This window comes from Amblyraja radiata, chromosome 16, assembly GCF_010909765.2.
Source record: "Amblyraja radiata isolate CabotCenter1 chromosome 16, sAmbRad1.1.pri, whole genome shotgun sequence".
Classification (NCBI taxonomy): domain Eukaryota; kingdom Metazoa; phylum Chordata; class Chondrichthyes; order Rajiformes; family Rajidae; genus Amblyraja; species Amblyraja radiata.
The window spans coordinates 22,527,583-22,543,547 of record NC_045971.1 but is presented as its reverse complement, the minus strand read 5'-3'; the positions used below and the strand labels follow the sequence as shown (position 1 = coordinate 22,543,547).

The 15,965-nt window shown below is 41.4% G+C and overlaps 1 protein-coding gene across 1 annotated transcript in view; it reads right to left on the bottom strand.

Moving 5' to 3' along the window:
- The window catches only part of ppp1r9b (protein phosphatase 1 regulatory subunit 9B), a 203,553-nt gene extending 196,536 nt beyond the window's left edge, over positions 1–7,017 (bottom strand). Inside the window, exon 1 of the mRNA XM_033035329.1 lies at positions 6,895–7,017. The gene's annotated coding sequence lies outside the window, so the exon portion shown is untranslated. The remainder of the gene's footprint in view (positions 1–6,894) is intronic.
- Between the last annotated feature and the right edge of the window lie 8,948 nt (positions 7,018–15,965).

Below are 15,965 nucleotides of genomic sequence, written 5' to 3'. Positions count from 1 at the left end.
ATCCATGTTGTCTTGGACTAATCCTTTTACTGCTATCCAGATGCCCCATTATTACCTCTTTTATAATTGACTCCAGCATCTTTCCCACCACTGAAATCAGGCTAACTGGTCTGTAATTCCCCGTTTTCTCTCTCGCTCCTTTCTTGAAAAGTGGGATAACATTAGCTATCCTCCAATCCACAGGAATTGATCCTGAATCTATTGAACATTAGAAAATGATCATCAATGTGTCCACTATTTCTAGAGCCACCTCCCTGAGGACCCTGGGATGCAGACCATCAGGCCCGGGGGATTTATCATCCTTCAGTCCCATTAGCCTACCCAATACTATTTCTCGCCTAATGAAAACTTATTTCAGTTCCTCTACCCCCTTAGATCCTCTGTCCTCCAGTATTTCTGGGAGATTGTTTGTGTCTTCCTTAGTGAAGACAGATCCGAAATACCTATTCAACTCTTCTGCCATTTCCTTGTTGCACATAATAATTTCACCCGTGTCTGCCTTCAAGGGGCCCACATTTGACTTTGCTACTCTTTTTCCCTTAACATATCTAAAGAAGCTTTTACTGTTCTTCTTTATATTCCTGGCCAGCTTTCCTTCGTACTTCATCTTTTCAGCCCGTATTGCCTGTTTTGTTTCCTTCTGTTGTCCTATGAAAGTTTCCCAATCCTCTGGGTTCCGGCTACTCTTTGCTGTGTTATACATCTTTTCTTTTAGTTTTATTCTATCCCTAACTTCTCTTGTCAGCCACGGTTGCCTCCTACTCCCCTTAGAATCTTTCTTCCTTTTTGGAATGAAATGATCCTGCGTCTTCCGGATTATGCCCAGAAATTCCTGCCATTGCTGTTCCACCGACATTCCTGTGAGGATCCCTTTCCAGTCTACCTTGGCCAGCTCCCCTCTCATGCTTTCATAGTCCCCTTTGTTCAACTGCATCACTTGTGGCCCTTGTGGCTAAGGGGATCAGAGGGTATGGAGAGAAGGCAGGTACGGGATACTGAGTTGGATGATCAGCCATGATCATATTGAATGGCGGTGCAGGCTCGAAGGGCCGAATGGCCTACTCCTGCACCTAATTTCTATGTTTCTATGTTTCTATCACTGACACTTCCGATTTAATGTTCTCCTTCTCAAATTGCAAATTAAAACTAATCATATTATGATCACTACCTCCAAGCGGTTCCTTTACCTCAAGTTCTCTTATCATATCTGGTTCATTGGACAACACTAAATCCAGAATTGCCTTTTCTCTGGTCGGCTCCATTACAAGCTGCTCTAAGAATCCATCTCGGAGGCATTCTACAAACTCTCTTTCTTGGGGTCCTGAACCAACCTGATTTTCCCAGTCTACCTGCATATTGAAATCCCCCATCACCACAGTGGCATTACATTTGTTACATGCCAGTTTTATATTCCTGGCAACTTACACGCTACATCCGGGCTACTATTTGGGGGTCTGTAGATAACACCAATTAATGTCTTCTTGCCTTCACAATTCCTCAACTCAACCACCACACACAAGAAGCGCAATTGTATGCAGATGCCGAGAAGTGTGTTCAGCTCTGGCTGAACAACTTCTAATCTTGTGTGTGGACACGAAGAAGAAGACGACTTTGTTAATCAATCGCATGCATTGCACTATATTAAAAGCTTTCTGAAAATCTAAATGCAACCCATCTACTGGTTCCGCTATCTATACTACGAGTCACACCCTCAAAGAACTCCAGGATATTAATCAAACGGAACTCCTCAGGCTGAAAAAGGGTCTTGACCCAAAACGCCACCCATTCCTTCTCTCCAGAGATGCTGCCTGTCTCGCTGAGTTACCCCAGATTTTTGTGTCTATCTTTGGATTAAACCAGCATCTGCAGTTTCTTCTTACACATTGGTGCCCGAACTGCTGTTCTCCAGCACATTGTATCTTTTTTTAATTCCTTCATAAAGCATTGCTTAATCTGCTCAATCCTATTATTCCAAGTGTTCTGTCATTACATATTTTCTCCACTGTCTGTTTTAGGCCAACAGATCAGAAATTCACCAATTTATTTCCCCTTTGTTTCTTAAATAGTGGGGTTACATGTGCTACAATCCAATCAGGAACAATTCTACAATCTATAGAACTATGAATGATAATAACCAATGCATCTATTATCTCTGCAGCCACTTTTTTTTTAAAGTTTGGGATGTAGGTCACAGGCATCTTGGGATTTATTGGCTTTCAATCTCATTAATTGACCTCGTACTTATTTTTCACGAATACTAATTTCCTTCCAATTCTTTCTCTTGTCAGATATTTTGTTCGTCTTTGTTTTCTAGCAGGTTTCTTTGCGTCTTCTTCCATAAAGACAAATACAAAGTACCTATTTAATGTCTCTACCAATATTCTATTTCCCATTATAAATTATCCTGTCTCTGTTTCTAAGCAATTCACATTTCCTCTCACAATTCTTTCCCTGTATACATAACTAGAAGTTCTTGCAATCTGAGTATTGTTTTCATGATAAACATAGAAGCATTAAAAAAAAAAGTGGATACAGACAATGAATCCTCAAGATTGGTTGTAGAAATAGAAATGAAGGAAAAATTGTGTGAACTAGATGGGAAATAGGCCCAAATGTAAGGTTTTTAACATCCAATAAACTTAAACAAATGTGAAATTCCACTAAATCAATAAAGTCATAGAGTGATACAGTGTGGAAACAGGCCATTCTGCCCAACTCGCCCACACTGGTCAACAATGTCCAAGCTACACCAGTCCCACTTGTATGCGCTTGGTCCATATTCCCACAAACCTGTCCTAATATGTACCTGTCTGTTTTTTAAACAATGGGATAGTCCCAGCCTCAACTACCTCCTCTGGCAGCTTGTTCCATACAGCCACCACCCTTTGTGCGAAAAAGCTACCCCTCGGACTCCTATTAAATCTTTTCCCCTTCACCTTGAACCTTTGTCCTCGATTCCCTATACTCTGGGCAAAAGACTCTGTGCATCTACCCGCGGTATTCCTCTCATGATTTTGTATAGGAACTATGATGTAATCATATTTTTGTCATGAAAGATTTCTTCTCAGTTATTTTCATAATAACTTTGCATGCCAGTGTTTATCATGGAAATGACATGGGTAAGGTTGTCATGATCTTGTTACACTGATGGCACAGTGATGTTTTTTATTTGAATATCACCCAGTTCCTTAGCCAGAACCATAGAGATACTCTGGCTCGTTGGCTTCTCATCACTGTAAAATTAAGACTGAATTACATACAATTATTTCATAAATTTGAGCGTGTCTTCCTATCTACAAAAATGATGCTTTAACAAAATATCAATTGACTTAAAAACCATAAAAACAATCACTGTTTCTACTTGGAGACGGCAAGTGAATAACTTGAAATTGTCAAACAAATAAAATATCACCTAAAATAAACATGAACATTTTGTTCTGGAAATTAAATGCAGAAACTACTGGAAACAGGGTCAGTCAGCATCTCTGGAAAGATAAACAGAGTTAATGCAGCAGGTCGGAAAGTTCTCCACAGAACTGAGAAAATGTAACTGAGAAAATGATTGTGATTTCTCACTTTCCTAGGCCTGATTAAAGGTTTTTGATCTGAAACGTTAACCATGATTTGCTTTCTATAGATACTGCCTGAACTGATTGTGAGTTGTTGCTGATATTTCAGTATCTCGTTTACCTTTAGATGTAACCTACAACTGCTAATCTGTAATGGTCAATATTATAATCAGGTCCTTCCTCCACTCAAACCACTCCATTCCTATTACATAATGTACACTTACAATGTAATGCTGGAAGAAATATACTTAGAATGCATGTTTGCAGGGTACAGTGTTTAGTTTAGAGACACAGCATGCAAACAGCAAGTCCACGCTGACCATCGATCACTCGTTCACACTAGTTCTATGTTATCCCACTTTCGCATCCACTCCCTATATACTAGGCAGCATTTACAGAGGTCAATTAACCTACAAACCAACATGTCTTTAGGATGTGGGAGGAAACCAGAGCACTCAGAGGAAACTCAGCTGTCACAGAGAGAGCGTGCAAACTCCACACAGACAACACCAAACACGGGTCTCTGGTGATATGAAGCAGCAGCTCTACCACCTGCTCCACTGCGTCGCCCTGTTTCTTCTCAATAAATTACAAATTTAAATAAGCTTGACATAAATTGAACCTCCAAAACTATAGACTCTTCTGATAGGGACGATAGAGAAGGTCGTTAGAATCCATTCCAATTTATTCTCGAATTAACATGATATTTTTGCTGAATTGTCTTTAAAACATTCTCTGACATCTATATTGTTACAAGATCATGTGCCAACAAGACTCCATACTTTTGACATCACAAATTTACCAACCATGACAATTATTTATGTATAATTGTTCAAATGTCACTGTTAATTTTGATAGTTAAAGAATTTATCCCCATTTCCAACCGTCACCTTGTTTAAATGATAGCCTCCCCCATCAACAGGTAACACAATTGAAATGCTTGGGTCTACGGCTTGCAAGGAGCAACACATTGAGAATTGTATATGCACCACAAAGAGCACATTAACAAAGTTTTTTCAAATATTAAAATGAATGAAATATTGACCCAAGTGTCAAAAAGAAAAAATACTTTATTTTGTAGAACTTGAGGGGATTGGTGGTTCACTAAAAATAAAGCATTGGCATAACACCTTCAATGGTCAGAAATTACAGCTGCTGCTATGCAATGCCAATACACCTTTAAACTGTCCCTTGCTGACATACATTCTCATGTCCTGAAGTACTAAATATAAAAGCCTAGGAATTTTATATATCTTGGGAGTTCTTTCAAGATGACAGACATAGTGAAATGTTCAAACCTCCTGTAAATGATTGATTCGATGTGTCAAGTTACCCCTTTTTTATTCCTGTCATTCCCTCTTTTCCTCTCTGCTGTTGGGCAGAACATACAAAAGCTTGAAAGCATGTACCACCAGATTCAGGAACAACTCTTGTCCTCTGTTATAAGTCTAACAAACAGTCCTCAATCTGAAGAAGGGTCTCGACCCGAAAAATCATCTATCCCTTTTCTCCAGAGATGCTGTCTGGCCCGCTGAGATACTCCAGCTTGTTATGTCAGCCCTCCCATAAGCTAGGTTGCAGTCCTAATCTTCCATCATACTTCATTGCGGACATTGGACTTTTTTCTCTGGAAATGTAACACTACAACACTGCAAACATATATCCTGCATTTTGGGGGGTTTCCTTGTATTTCTCTTTTTGGTACTTGTGAGTACAATCAAGTCATGCACATATTATGATCTTATTTAATTGGATAGCACACAAACAAAGGTGTTTTACTGTATTATTACATGTGACAATAACAAAACCAATATCAATACAAAGTAATTTTGAAATATCTGACAAGACTCTTTCATTTGATTAATTATGAAGAAACACATACATATGCATACAAACATATGCATACATACATAGATATGCATACATACATATGCATATGCATACATACACAGATATGCATATGCATACATACATAGATATGCATATGCATACATACATAGATATGCATATGCATACATACATATGCATATGCATACATACATACACATGCATACATACATATGCATACATATGCATATGCATACATATATATGCATGTGCATACATACATATGCATACATATATATATATATAAGCATGTACCTATATATGCATATATGTGTATGCATATTTACATATGCATATATTTATATGCATGCATGCCTACCTATGTATGCATATATATATGCATCCATACATATATATATATATATATATATATGCGTATATGTATGCATCCATACATATATGCATCCATACATATATATGCATATATGTATGCATCCATACATATATGCATCCATACATATATGCATCCATACATATATGCATACATATATATGTGCATACATATTTATGTGCATACATGTATATACACACATACATATATATATGCATATATGTGTGCATACATATAGATATGCATATATATATATTTGCATACATACATATGTGTGTGTGTATATATATATATATATACACACACACACATACATATGTATGTTTGCAAATATATATATTTGCATATTTATGCATATATATATGTATGCACATATATATGCATATCTATATATTCCCTTTCATGTGCTCAGGATACACCACCGCCCAACTTTTAACGTGTGGTCACTCTTGCAGTTATAAAATAGTGTATGTAGATAATACACACAGACAAATGTCCTGGTTCTCTCTTGGATCTGAGTGCTTCAATCTAAATGGCCTTACAGAGAGAGATACAAGGAACAGTAGATGCTGGTTTACACCAAAAAAAAATCGTTTGGGATCGGGACCTTTCCTAAACATACACTCATAAATTGTATAATTGTTGCCCTAAATGGAAAGATTGTGAAATAGCAGGACATAAATCTAGATATTTATTAAATCTTTAAAAAGGGCATCAATTTACAGTGACATACAATTTAAATATGCATATCTATTCAGGGCAACAATATATTCAACGTCCATATATTTTATATTAACACAGCCAGGCGCACATCTACATGTCCACACTGTTGCTCAAAATGAGACCCTGTAGCTAACGGCGCTGAGATGCAGGAGAGAACAGCACACAAAAGGCCTGCCGTGGTTGAGTTTCCTACGTGTTATTTCCCATTTGCCTAATAGCTGTCATTTCAGCCCAAAGCGTCGGATCCGGTATACGTTACACACAGGAAACGATCACACGTTAGAGTCGTTTTTGTTTAAGAAAACGAAGAAATAAAGAAAATCAAGGAAAGGTTTTTTTTCTTTGGATCCCGCTCTGCGACAGGGCTGCTATTGTGTGACTTACATCGGCGTCTGTCTGTTTGCAGTATTCCTCTTGGCTTCTTTTGCTGAGTTGTTTCCGCGCTGTGCCGCAGTACCGGGCTTTTACCAGCTACACATGTCACACTACTCTAACCCATCCACAGCCAACCCTGCAGGCGGAGCTTAAAAACAATACCCCTAGAGTCATGTTGGTGGGCGTCTTTGTGTGTGTGTGTGTGTGTGTGTGTGTGTGTGTGTGTGTGTGTGTGTGTGTGTGTGTGGACTTGTGACCCATCATCATTTCCTATTGCAAGTTCTGGTTATTTGTTTTTTACTCAAATGTGTGAGCTTTTTTTTGTTGTTGTTTTACTTTAAATACCTCAGTTCATTTGCTCTAACGTTGCACTGTCAAAAAAATAAAGAGCAATCCTGCTTTTATTAGAAGGGGTTCGGCCCGAAACGTCGCCTATTTCCTTCGCTCTATAGATGCTGCTGCACCCGCTGAGTTTCCCCAGCAATTTTGTGTACCTTTATTATAGCAAGGTCGTGCCGTTTGTTTTCAGAATCTCCAGCTGGTCCAGGGAAATATCACCTTCCTGCAGCCAGGCAGTGGTCTGCTACGTCTATTCGCACCGAGAATGGATACAAAGCTGTAGCGGCGATGCAACCATTCTTTAGCAACGTTTTCAACAATATCAAAATTTCACCATCTAAAAAAGCCACTTCCGCTTTCTGTGCATGCCTCTTCCCTTGCTGCCTCCTGCATCCTTTTTCTCTCTCTCAGCCGGAATAACTAGCAGTAGTTAATGACCCTGCTCTCCGCACCCACAGCAAAATCCACCCTGCTCTCCGCACCCACAGCAAAAACCAACCTGCTTTCCGCACAGTGCCTCCCAGTTCATTTTAGAAGCAGAGGATATTGGAGAGACTTGGATTGGATATATGTGCCCCCCAAACAGCCCCTTTCAGCCAATAGAAGGCTACAATTAGTGAGATTGGCTTCATCCCTTGGCGGTGACCAGGTTAAACGCTGCTGCATTTTTATCCCAACGCGAATCTCAGGTGTGCCAACCAAATGCAATGCAATTGGGTCAAATTGTTTGTTGTAATAGTTTGCAAAATTGAATATTAATATTTTGTTGATCTGATTACACGATTGCTTTGTTTTCTTAAAAGTGAGCTTGGAGATGCTAATTGCACAGGTCTTTGGGAATAACACTGGGATGAATGTCAATTCTTGCAGGAGAATTTTTGTGGATTAGCACAATTTTGCAAATTTTGAGGATTAGCACAAATCTCTATTTTATACATGTTCATTCTAGTACATTGCAGGGGTCAACATCAATGATTATGTTTTTCTTGGATATAAAAGGGACTGCAGATGGTCATGCGTTCCTAAATAATTCATGTCATGTGAGCAGAATTAGACCATCGGCCCATCTAGTCTACTCTGCCATTCAATCGTGGCTGATCTATCTTTCCCTCTCAACCCCATTCTACTGCCTTCTCCTCATAACCCTTGGCACCTGTACCAATCAAGAATCTGTCAATATCCAACAAAAACACCCAATAAAGACCTCCACTGCTGACTGTAGCAATGAATTCCACAGATTCACCGCCCTTTGACTAAAGAAATTCCTCCTCATCTCCTTTCTAAAGGTATGTCCTTTTACTCTGAGGTTGTGCCCTTTGGTCCGAGACTCTCCCACTAGTGCAAACATCCTCTCCACAGCCACTCAATCCAGACTGTTCATTATTTGATAAGTTTCAATGAGGTTCCATCCTCATGCTTATAAACTTCAGCGTGTACAGGTCCAGTGCCGTCAAACGCTCATCATACATTAACTCAATCATACCTGGCATCATTCTTGTAAACCTCCTCTGGACCCTCTCTAACACCAGCATTTTCCTCCTCAGATGTGGGGCCCAAAACTGCCATAACACTCCAAATGTGGTCTGGCCAGTGCGTTATAAAGCCTCAGCATAATATCCCTGCCTTTATATTCTACAAAGATGATGCAGTTGTTATTTAATGTACACGTGATGATTTTTACACTTCTCTGGCAATCAGATCCACTTTGCAGCAATATCGGAACAATGTCCAGTGTATATTCACAACATGTAACCACCTGCCAATGTCCATCTCTAAAAAGCAAGGGCTCAGCCACTTTCCAGAACATTTAAACCAATTACTATTTTCAAATTGATTAACCACACCAGCCGATCAATAACATTGCTACACCAGTGGGAAGTGGGATAGGCGCACTGCTCTAGATAGCTTCACCCCTCAACACCAGGTATACTATGCCAGTGATTTAACAGTAGGCACTCATCATTATCTTGTTACTCAGCTTTCTCACCACTTGACTTCCCCGATTGATTGAAAATCTATATCAATAAACTTAACATTATGAAATGCAGTTCAATGTTTTTTAATAACTTAAGAGTTATGTTTGCAAATTATTTTGCAGCAGCCCTACCTAATAACTCATATCTACCAATTTAATAACCAAATTGATATTGTGTTTACAGTTACTTTGGCTTTTATCAATCTCTTCCAAATGTCCATTACTAATGGACATATCATTGATATCACAACTCACTCAAAATCATGCCTTCCATTCTATTATTCATACAGTGGACCTAATAATTATCGATGTGCAGTATACTACTTATCTTCATATAATTGCTTCAAATTAAGAAATAACATTTCAGGTTACAGTCACTGGCCTCATGACATCAAAAAAAAAACTTCACAGTAAGTGAGCATTCAGTTGGTGTCAGATCCGGAAAGAATTAGAAACAGGAAACACAGAGATAGAGAAAGATAGTGAAGAGGAACAGGAGTTGGTCATATGGACCCACAGCATCATTCAGCACAATAATTCAGATTCAGATTCAGATTCAACTTTAATTGTCATCGTCAGTGTACAGTACAGAGACAACGAAATGCAGTTGTCTCTGTAATGGCGCATCGTCTATGTTCTCAGCTGCACTGTTCTCAGCTTCTTCTAATGTCCCATGACCTTGATGGCATTTGGAAATCTACCTCTTTGATAACGGAATGACTTGGGTTAAGATACTTCTCCTAATCTTGCTTCTAAATGGCAGAACCATATCCTGACCTCTGGTTCTGGTCTCCCCCACCAGCGAGAACATCCATCCTGTATCTGGTAGTTCTTGGTTCTTGGTTTCTTGGTCCTCCAAAATATTCCAAATGGAATTTAAACTGGAGGTGGTGAAGGGAGGGCTTAAGCCAGAAAGGGTTATTGGGAAGAAAGAGCTACTTTAAATTTAGTTGCATCTGGTTGGGTAACAACTAAATTCCGTTAGCATTTTAAAAGTTTCAGGGAAACCGTTCATCCCCAAACTTCTATAATCCAGTAAATCCAGCTAATAGACCCACGGAAGAACTGTGGATACAAAAGCAGAGTATTATCCAAGCCTCAGAGTAAAAGGATGTACCTTTAGAAAGGAGATGAGGAGGAATTTCTTCAGCCAGAGGGTAACAAATCTGTGGAATTCATTGCCAAAGACAGCTGTGGAGGCCATGTCTTTAGATATTTGTACAGCGGAGATTAACTGGTTTTTGATTAGTAAGGGTGTTAAAGGTTACGGAGATAAGGTAGGAGAATGGGGTCGAGAGGGAAAGATAGATCAGCCATGACTGAATGGCGGAGTAGATTCATTGGGCCGAATGGCTAAATTTTCCTCCTATGATTTATGAACTTAAGAACTATACAAGTTTCATACAGAATTACTTATTATTTTTTCCATTTTACTTGTTATCATTTTGATTCCTACCATCAGGAAGAAAGTACAGGAGCTTGAAAGCTTGACCACTAGGTTCAAGACCTGCTTCTTCCCAACAACTATCAGGCTCTTGTATACAACACAACACTAACCTCAGAAGCTATGAACTTCTGTGGACTATGTCTTTGATAGCACTAAGGGCTGTGGTTTTGCATTAGTATTACTGTGATTAATTTATAATGTTTTTAATAATTGTTATATATTATTTGTGCATCTTGCATTTATGAGCTTGTTAAGCTATTGAATTTAATTATTCTGTTGTTGATACATACGACAATTAAACACTCATGATGTAGAATGATAATAGATCAAGTGAGCACTGTATGTTTTACCAGAATGCTGCCGCACTATAGGAGGTTTCAGCTATAGTGCGAGGTTAATAATAATAATAATGCATTTTATTTGCTGGCGCCTTTCTGGACACCCAAGGACACCTTACAGGACATAAAATCACAATACATTTATCAATATTAAAATCAAGTTGATTAAAAACAAAAAATAAATAAATAAATAAAAATACACAAAACATTTTAAGTCATTAAAATCAGGGTGAACATGGTGGAAGTTATGTCGGGTATGCTAATCTAAACAGGTGTGTTTTGAGTTGTGATTTGAATTGATCAATAGTGTCCATGTGACGGATGGGAGGTGGGAGAGTGTTCCAGAGACGTGGGGCAGAGCAGCTGAAGGCTCTAAAGAGGGCTAAGAAGAGTCTAAATGTGGGGACAGTTAAAATTGCAGCTGAGGAGGAACGAAGTGACCGGGAAGGAGTGTATGGTAGCAGCAGGTCAGAGAGGTATTGGGGAGCAAGGTGGTGTAGGGCTTTGAAGGTCAGCAGTAAAATCTTGTAGTTAATCCGGTGGTGCACAGGGAGCCAGTGGAGCTGAGTGAGGATGGGTGTGATGTGGTCCGATGATCTGGTGCGGGTGATGATCCGGGCTGCAGAGTTCTGAATGCATTGGAGGCGATGAAGAAGTTTATTGGAGGTGCAAGTGAGGAGGGCGTTGCAGTAATCGATGCGGGATGTGACCAGAGCGTGGATGAGGACTTTTGTATTGTCTTGGATAGAAACATAGAAACTAGGTGCAGGAGGAGGCCATTCATTGTGATCATGGCTGATCATCCTCAATCAGTAACCCGTGCTTGCCTTCTCCCTATACCCCTTGATTCCGCTAGCTCTAAGAGCTCTATCTAGCTCTCTTTTACATTTATCCAGCAAATTGGCCTCCACTGCCTTCCATGGCAGGAAATTCCACAAATTCACAACTCTCTGGAATTTCACTGGAATTTCACTGGAATGTTGCAGGTTGAGCGAGATGATAGAAGTATTTAACATTATGAAAGGTATAGATAGGGTAGACAGGCAGAACCTGTTCCCAGAATGGAAATGCCCAACACTCGATGGAAGAGCCAACATGTGAAAGTGGGGATGTGCGGGGCAAGTTTTTTACAGAGAGTGGTGGGGGCCTGGAAATCATTGTCAGGGGTGGTGGTGATGGTGGAGGCAGATACAACAGTGGCATTTAAGTGGCATTTAGATAGGCTGGGAATGGAGAGATATGGATCATGTGCAGGCAGTTGAGATCAGTTCATCTAGGCATCATGTTCGGCTTAGACATCAGTGCTTTGTAAATGAGTTCCATCGCCTAAATTTCCCATGTTGGGAGAGACGATGTATCAGTCCACCAAACGGGAATAATGCGCTCACAAGCAGCTGCTATTCTGTCGCCCCAACGAATATCTTGTACAAAATATTTTATCGTCATTGTAAAGAGGGCACAGGAGACTTGGCAATCAGCAGCATCAATGGAACCTTTTGTAATTCCTTTTGTAACATTTTTCATGATTTTATTCTCTGCTTCTACATTAGTTTAGTTTAGTTTAATTTAGAGATACAGCGGAAACAGGCCCCTCGGCCCACCAAGTCTGCAGGGAAAATTGTGGGCCGAAGGGCCTGGTCCAGTGCTGTATTGTTCGGTGTTCTATATTTTCTACAAGGGTTGTAGATGAGTACTGTGATAATGCCAATATACTACAGTCCTAACTTTAGAGCCAATGACTAATTAACAATGAAGCAATTAGGGTGGCAGGGTTGGGCAGCGGTAGATTTGCTGTCTTACAACACAGAGACCCAGGTTCGATCCTGACTACGAGCCCTTGCCTGTTAGGAGTTTGTAGGTTCTCCCCGTGACCTGCATGGGTTTTCGAGATCATCGGTTTCCTCCCACACGCCAAAGACATACAGGTTTGTAGATTAATTGGCTTGGTATAAATGTAAATTTTCCCTGGTGTGTATAGGATAGTGTTAGTGTGCGGGGATCACTGGTTGGCATGGACTCGGTGGGCCGAAGAGCCTGTTTCCGCGCTGTATCTCTAAAACCAAAAATGTAAACCAATATTTATCTCCTTGAGGAAGCATTTGGAGATACTTAGTGAGATCCACTTTTTCAAACATCACACCACTAGTTACAAAGTATTTATCCTTCCCTTTCTGGGGTTGTAAACAGGGTCACCACAAACAACATCAGTGCTTTGTAAATGAGTTCCATCGCCTAAATTTCCCATGTTGGGAGAGACTTGATGTATCAGTCCACCAAACGGGAATAGTGTGCTCACTAGCAGCTGCTATTCTGTCGCCCCAACGAATATCTTGTACAAAATATTTTATCTTCATTATAAAGAGGGCATCTCTGCCTGCATTCCCGGGAGCAGGGAACAGGCAGCCACAGGAGACTTGGCAATCAGCAGCATCAATGGAACCTTTTCTAATTCCTTTTGTAACATTTTTCATGATTTTATTCTCTGCTTCTACATTAGTTTAGTTTAGTTTAATTTAGAGATACAGCGGAAACAGGCCCCTCGGCCCACCAAGTCTGCACCGACCAGCAATCCCCGCACACTAACACTATCCTACACACACTAGGGACAATTTACAATTATACCAAGCCAATTAACCTACAAACCTGTACATCTCTGGAGTGTGGGAGGAAACTGGAGATCCCGGAGAAAACCCACCCAGGTCATGGGGAGAACTTACAAACTCCATACAGACAAGCACCTATGGTCGGGATCGAACCCAGGACTCTGGTGCTGTAAGGCAGCAGCTCTACCGCTGCACCACCGTGCTGCTCTCTCAGATTATCGTATTTTTGCTCCTTATGCCTTCTGCCTCTCTCTAGGATTGAAGGACTGCTCCAATTCTATCACAACAGAAATGGTGCTGTGTGTTTCCGTGGGCCCTCTGCAGTCGATCCCAACAGGGCGATAGGTGTGTACCCTGTCCCTCCAAAGCAAACGGGATATTTAATTCCCATTCTGAAATTAAGTGGCAAATATACTCGCAATGTATAACATGTGTAAATCAGAATGATGAAGTCTTTGTAGCACTACAATAAATTATTTAGTTCAACAAATCTGCGTCAAGATTTATGTTTAACAGAACCTTTCTTTTACTCCTCGTTCTCCAACACAATTACCCAACCCTGCGCCCCCACCCAAGGCACCATGTCATCATGTGCGTATTTACATTCCGCTTGAATATATCTCTGCTATTTGACTCAACCACAAAAAGCATGGGAATGTGTTCCATATTCTATCTATACTGTGAATGAAGAAGCTTGTCTGGAATTCCCCCACAGGATTTATTAGTGCCCATCTTTAACTGGTTCTGGTCTCCTCTCGAAGTAGAATTCTAATGCCCATCACTTTAGTTAACTTTGTGGTTTTAGAGATACAGCATGGAAACAGACCCTTCGGCCCACCAATGATCACCCGTACACGTACTATCCTATACCCTAGGGACAACTTACAGAAGCCAATTAACCTACAAACCTGCACGTCTTTGGAATGTGGGAAGAATCCGGAGCACCTCAAGAAAACCCATGCGGACGCAAGGAGAACGTACAAACTCCGTACAGACCGCACCTGTAATCCAGATCGAACCCGGGTCTCTGGCGCTGTGGGACAGCAACTCTACTGCTGTGCCACTGAGCCATAACACCCCTTTATAACCTCAATCAGTTGACCCTATAAATGTCATCTTCTATCTATCTATCTTCTATCTATCTTCTATATTACTAAAAGTCTGTTCTTGGCCGGTTTTGGCGATCTGTGCTGCAATTTCCGAGAGAACGCCACCACCTACGGCCGTCATTTTTGGCCACCTCGCTCAGAGCCCCCCTCCGCCACATGTGTGCCGAGGATTTTTCCAGTCGGTGAAAAATGACAGAGATATTAATGATTTTACAAAATTCCCCATTCTCTCTGCTGCCCCCGCTGGCGGCACGGGGAATGGACTATAGAACCAGGAAGTGGTGTGCCTCAATTAGTCTGCAAGCTGGAGGAAGGCAGAGGGTCACGTTTCTCTGAGCTGTGAATAACATTGAACACATGTCCACACAACTGTGAGTAAGTATCCTTAATGTGGTTTGAAAATGAAAATATGGTTAAAGTAAAAAAGCACTGCCTGCAAATGGTTGTTTGGGGGGTTTGGGTTTAAATAAAAAGGCACTCTCTCTCCCCCCTTCTCCTCTCCCCCCCACCTCTCCTCTCCCCCCACCCCCTCTCCTCTCCCCCCACCCCCTCTCCTCTCCCCCACCCCCTCTCCTCTCCCCCCACCCCCTCTCCTCTCCCCCCACCCCCTCTCCTCTCCCTTCCTCTCCCCCCCCTTCCTCTCCCCCCCCTTCCTCTCCCCCCCCTTCCTCTCCCCCCCTTCCTCTCCCCCCCCTTCCTCTCCCCCCCCTCTCCCCTTCCTCTCCCCTTCCCCTCCCCTTCCCCTCCCCTTCCTCTCCCCTTCCTCTCCCCCCTCCCCTTCCTCTCCCCCCCCTCCCCCCCTCCCCTTCCTCTCCCCCCCTCGCCTCTCCCCCCCTCTTCTCCACTCCCCCCTCTCTCTCTCCCCTCTTTTTCTCCCTCCTCCCCTCCATCCCCCTCCCCCACCATCCCTCCCCTAAACCCCCCTCCCCTCCACACACCCCTATCCCCTTCCCTCCACCCCCCCCCCTCCCTGCTCCCCACCTTTTTGTGTCTCTATTGTGTCTCTATTGGTTCTAAAGCTTGCAAAAAATGTCTATTGGTTCTAAAGCTTGCAAAAAGTGTCTCTATTGGTTCTAAAGTTTGCAAAAAAATGTCTATTGGTTCTAAAGCTTGCAAAAAAATGTCTATTGGTTCTAAAACGGTTCATACTAGCGCTCCAGAAAGTGCCAGCACCCCCCCTCCCCCCCTCTCCTGGATGGCTTGGGTGTGTCTTGAAATTGAAAGGCACTACTTACTGCAAATGGTGGCTTGGTTGCTTTGGCTTGAAGT